Here is a 6242-nt window from a genome sequence, read left to right on the forward strand (position 1 = left end):
GGGTCTCATTCGGGCTATGGGGGTGCAAACAGATTCCAATCCGCGAGGAGGATGCACTAAAGTGACCCGCTTAGGCTGCAAAACCAGGTGCACTGTGGGAGGCACGACTCGCTGAGCTCCATTTTGGAGGCGGAGAACCCTGAGGCGGCGACTTGACACCCCTCCTGGGCAGCCAAAACAAACCATTAGGGGGATTCTTGTCCCACGCAAGGAGCGACCTCTGCCATGAACTCTGTAGCATCCCAAGTGTCCAGAACGCCCGGAAGTGGCAACGCCTACTGACACCAAGGCGGCTACTGAAACGGAAACTTGGTGGCCAAGGCCGCCTCACCCATGCGCCTGCGCGAGCTCTACTGACGACGCCTGCGCACTGCAAGGTGGGCGCCGCTCTCCAGTTTCTAAGCAGTCTCCTACTGCCCTCTAGTGTTGGCTACTGGAATATCGGCTAAAATTCCCCCAGAGAGCGCGCCTCGCAGGCCTTTTGACCAACAGTTGTGAATTGATACACTGCTATGTTTGCTGCATTTTACAGTGAGCCTTGACCCCACAATTGAATGCTATTATAACCCCTACAAAAACTAATTGACAAAAAAGACCAATGGGTTAGGGTGTGAAGGCCACTGGGTAATACAGGTCCAGGTGGTCTTATATTAAACTTGTTAATCCAAGTCCATGGAAGTCCTGGGAGGAAAAGGTTCTCAACAGATCTTAGGGCCGCTTCGTAAGTTGGCCTCAGGTGATCTTCTCTCAACACTGATTCGTTGGAACCATCCTGGGTTAAATTAATATGGAATGTGTTATCAGGCAACATTGTTTACCATTAAAAAGTCCTTCAGTATGTACTTAAAAGGACTGTGACTGGACACTTAGACCCAGATGACTGTGTAACCTGGACTACAAAAGAAAAAAAAGTTTAAAAAATAAGCCTTGGTTTTCCACAGTGGAGTTTCTTGTTCCTGAGTATAACACTTGTATGCTTTGGAAGCTACACTTAAAGGCTGACAGAAGCTCATGGTTCCTGTCATGTATTGGCTATTATTTTTGCTTGGCTAAACTGCACCGTTGCTCGGTGGAGTCACCAGATATGGGAGTGACTGAGCTTCAGATGATGCCAGTCTCAGTACCAATTCTCTTCAATCACATAAGAGACCTTAACTGAGAACCATCTGGCTGAGCTGGGTCAATCCTCAGAACTGTGAGAGGTAATAATAGTTATTGTTGTTGCTTTCAGCCATTAAGTTCTAGGCTGGTTTGTCATGTAGCATTGGATAACCTGAACCTTTCCACTACATGATGACGGTTTTAATCAAATATGCACAAGGATATGCAGCTGAAAACCCAAAATGCCATTCAGTATGGGTCTAGGCACAAAGTAGGATGAATTCTGAAAACGTCGTATTTTGATGCAGAAGAGAGTTGTACTTAATTCATATTGCAAACAGTGGATAGAACATCTCAGTTCCTTTATTTGATGGATGCTACCCTAACGCTTTGGTAAAACCAATTTGCGAAATCAATCATTTGGCATAGGTAGGAACTTTCTGCAGTTGAGCCCCTGGAATGATGGATATGCTTAATCTCAATAAATTTTGGAATTAATCTCATGATTATCAGACAATCCCATATTTGTCTTCATCCCATAATTATCTGAAAATTTTGCTTGTCGTGCCTCTACTGTCCCTCAAGCCATGGACGCAGAGTTTATTCCCACGTACAGGTTTCTCTTTCCCATGAACAAATGTTATAATGCCCCTCAACACTCCCAACTTCACTTTCAATTGTATCAATCTCTTTGAATGATCAATTTGTGTCTTTGCTGATTTTCTCAATTGTATGTCTGTTTCTTACTTGCAACCACTATGTAAGATCAGCTGCATACTTCCTGAGTTCAGATTGACATTCACATGCAAAAGACAACATAGCTTTAGCTTGGCACCAGGATTTTAAAAACAGGAAGGACATCTAACATGTCAGCATGAAAGAGTTAGATTCATCTTTATTGGGAACACTTACAACTATCGAGGTGTTGCTTTCCAGCCGCCAAAATAGGCAGTTCAATTGAAAGGAGTAAGACCGTCTGGTTGGTGGTATGGACCATTCCTCAAACAGGACAGGCAAAAATAGCTTATATCAGTTTATGAGTGTAGCTCCCAACATACACAACTGTCATGCTCAGTAACAAAAGACTCCACCCATGGCAGCCAAGACTTAATTCCTACACCATGTTTTGTAGTTCAGGTTATGTAATCTTTCTGAGTCTATGTGTCTACTCACGTCCTTGTAGTCCAGATCAAGGGTCTTTTAAATGATAAACAATGTTGCCCGATAACACAGTCAGTACTCCACATTAATTATAACCCAGTATGTTTCCAAATCAAAGAAATCGGAAATGTAGCTTCCAGTTCCAAAATGGTGTCATAAAAGCAAGCTGACTTCACTCCCCCAACTCCCACAGAAAACCAAAACCAAATATACAGCACAGAGATTAACACCAGAAATATCCGATAACTCAAATATGAAGACAGAGCACTTCCCAGGGCCACAGAGAAATGAAAAGAACTCTGAGCAGAGGGTAAGAAAATCTGACTTCCACATTTGTGACTCCCCTCCCTCCATTCTGCAGGGCACCAAACTTGTGGAATATTTTCCCCCAATCCACTGTTTCTACACTAGGAAAAAAGATCAAGGTGAACAACCAGTTTCCCCACTATCTTGGGTTCCCTGGCAGGAGACCTGTCCTCTATTTTTTTTTTTTTTTTTTTTTTTTTTTTTTTTTTTTGAGACAGAGTCTCCCTCTGTCACCTACGCTGGAGTGCAGTGGCCGGATCTCAGCTCACTGCAAGCTCTGCCTCCGGGTTTACACCATTCTCCTGCCTCAGCCTCCCGAGTAGCTGGGACTACAGGCGCCCGCCACCTCCCCCAGCTAGTTTTTGTATTTTTTAGTAGAGACGGGGTTTCATCGTGTTAGCCAGGATGGTCTCCATCTCCTGACCTCGTGATCCGCCCGTCTCGGCCTCTCAAAGTGCTGGGATTGCAGGCCTGAGCCACCGCGCCCGGCCCCTGCTCTCTATCTTAACCCACAGGAGGCACCAAGAGTGCTTAAAGGGAGAAATACCCCTAAGGACAGAGGTGGGAGGTGGGTCTACTGTCCCCAGCCTTGGAAACTCTGCTCTGTAACTTAGCCAAAGCAGACACCAAATCAGCGTCTGTTCAGCAGCACCACACTGTAGAAGATTCCTTCTACAGCTCCCCTGGGAATGAACCCCTAGCCAGGCTTTCCACACTGCTAAAATATTCCCTTTTGGGACCTCCCACACGCCAGAACGGCAGTGTTCCCACAGATTATTAGAGCTGAGGCAAATCTCGGCTTAAGGCTCCACCTAGACCTGAAAAGGAGGCAGTGATTTAGCATTAAAGAACCTCTAAGCTTGAGAACAAAATGGCTGACTGGGACTGGTGGCTCATGCCTGTAATCCCAGCACTTTGGGAGGATGAGACAAGTAAATCCCTTGAGTGCAGGAGTTCGAGACCAGCCAGGGAAATACAAAAAAATAGAAAATAATCAATAAAATGACAGTTCTCACCTAGTAAAAATAACCTTGAATAGAAATGGACTAAATTCTTCACTGAAAATGTATAGACTAGATTAATGAATTTTAAAAAACAAGCCAACTATGTACTGCCTACAAGAAATTCATCTCATCTATAGAGACACACATAGACTGAAAGTGAAAGGATAAGAAAAGGCATTCCATGCAGATGTAAACCAAAAGTGAACACGAGTAGCTGTACTTGTATCAGACAAAACAGACTTCAAGTCAAAAGCTGTAAACAGAGACAAAGAAAGATATTATATAATACTAAAGGAATCCATTCAATAAGAGAATATATTTCTAAGTATTAATATATATGCATCCAACACCACAGCACACACCTGTCTAAAGCAAATATTATTAGATCTGAAGGGAGAAGTAGATCCCAAAAGTATAATTGTTGGAAACTATACAAATATATGACAATTGAACAACATGCTCCTGAATGACCCATGGGTGAAGGAAAGAAATAAGAATGAAGTTTTAAAATTCCTTGAACAAAACAGAAATAGAAACACTACATACTAAATAAAACCTATGGGACACAACAAAAACCATATTAAGAGGTAAGTTTACATTAATAAATGCCGACATCAAAAAACTAGAAAGATTTCAATTAAACAACTTAATAACGCACCTCAAGGAAAAGAAAAACAAGAACAAACCAAACCCGAAATTTATAGAAGGAAAATGATAAAGATCAGAGCAGAAGTAAACAAAATTGAGACTAAAAAAAACAAAGATCAATGAAACAAAAAGTTGGTTTTTTGAATAGATAAACAAAATTGACAACCTATTACTTAGACTAAGAAAAAAGAAAGAAGACCCAAATAAATAAAAGCAGCTACAAAAAAGGTGGCATCACAATGGAAACCACAGAAATACAAAGCATCACTAGAGGTTACTATGAACAATAGTAACTAGAGATTACTATACACCAATGAATTCAAAAACTTAGAGGAAGTACATAAATGCCTGTATACATATAGCCTACCAAGACTGAAGAAAAAAAGAAAGAAGAAATACAAAACCTAATAGACAACAACAAATAATGAGATTGAATCAATAATAAAAAGTCTTCCAACAAAAATCCAGGACTTGATGGCCTTGTTGCTAAAGTCTACCAAACTTTTAAAGATGATTTAATAGCAATTCTTCTCAAACTATTTTTAAAAATTGAATCAGAGGGAATTATTCCTAACTCATTTTATGAGGCCAGCATAACCCTGGTACCAAAACCAGACAAAGACACAAAAACCACAAAAAAACTACAGACTAATATCCCTCATGAACATAGATGCAAAAATCCTCAATAAAATACTACCAAACCAAATCCAACAATACATCTAAAAGATTATACACCATGATTAAACCAGGAATGCAAAGATGGTTCAATATATGCAAATCAATAAATTTGATACATCAATAGAATGAAGGATGAAAACTACATAATCATCTCAATAGATGCAGAAAAAGCATTTGATAAAGTTCAACATCGCTTCACGATAAAAATTCTCAATAAAGTAAGTAGAGAAGGAAATTACCTCAACATAATGAAGGCTGTATATAACAAACCCACTCACAGCTAACATAATACTGAATGGGGAAAAACTGAAAGTTTTTCCTCTAAGAACTGAAATAAGACCAGGATGCCTACCCTCAGCACTCTTATTCGGCATAGTACTGGAAATCTTAGCCAGAGCAATTGGAAAAGAGAAAGAACTAAAAGGCATTCAATAGGAAAGGAGGATGTCAAATTTTCCCTGTTTGCAGATGACATGATTTTATATATTAAAAGGCCTAAAGATTCTCCCAAAAACTCTTAGAACTAATAAATTCAGTAAAGTTACAGGATACAAAATCAATGCAAAAAAAAAGTAGCATTTCTATACATAAACAGTAAACTAGCCAAAAACAAAATCGAGAAGGTTATCATATTTACAATAGCTACAGAAAATGAAAATAAAAGGTGTAGGAATAAATTTAACCAAGGAGATGAAAGACCTCTAAAGGAAAATTACAAAACACTGAAAAGTGAAACTGAAGAGGTTACAAACAAATGGAAAGACATCTCATGCTCATGTATTAGATTTAATATTGTTAAAATGATTGCTCTCAAGCTTGACGTTTGGTCGATGGGGACCCACACGGGTTCAACATGTGTATCGAGAAGTGTTATTTCTGTTCGGGGCCCATCTACCCTGGCCAAGGCATGATGTTCATCCACAACGATTGCAAGGTGTTCAGATTTTGTAAATCTAAATGTCATAAAAACTTTAAAAAGAAGCGCAATCCTCATAAAGTTAGGTGGACCAAAGCATTCTGGAAAGCAGCCAGTAAAGAGCTTACAGTGGATAATTCATTTGAATTTGAAAAACGTAGAAATGAGCCTATCAAATATCAGCGAGAGCTATGGAATAAAACTACTGATGCAATGAAGAGAGTTGAAGAGATCAAACAGAAACGCCAAGCTAAATTTATGATGAGCAGATTGAAGAAAAATAAGAGCTACAGAAAGTTCAGGATATCAAAGACGTCAGGCAAAACATTCATCTTATCCGAGACCCTCTTGCAGACAAAGGGAAACAGTTGGAAGGGAAAATGGTACAGCAGTTACAAGAGGATGTGGACACAGAAGATCCGTCTTAA

The 6242-nt window shown here is 40.0% G+C and overlaps 1 pseudogene; it reads left to right on the forward strand.

Moving 5' to 3' along the window:
- The first annotated feature begins 5751 nt into the window (after nucleotides 1-5751).
- Nucleotides 5752-6242, forward strand: LOC119621779 (probable ribosome biogenesis protein RLP24 pseudogene; annotated as a pseudogene).

The sequence above is a fragment of the Chlorocebus sabaeus genome, chromosome 6 (assembly GCF_047675955.1).
Source record: "Chlorocebus sabaeus isolate Y175 chromosome 6, mChlSab1.0.hap1, whole genome shotgun sequence".
In the NCBI taxonomy this organism is placed as follows: domain Eukaryota; kingdom Metazoa; phylum Chordata; class Mammalia; order Primates; family Cercopithecidae; genus Chlorocebus; species Chlorocebus sabaeus.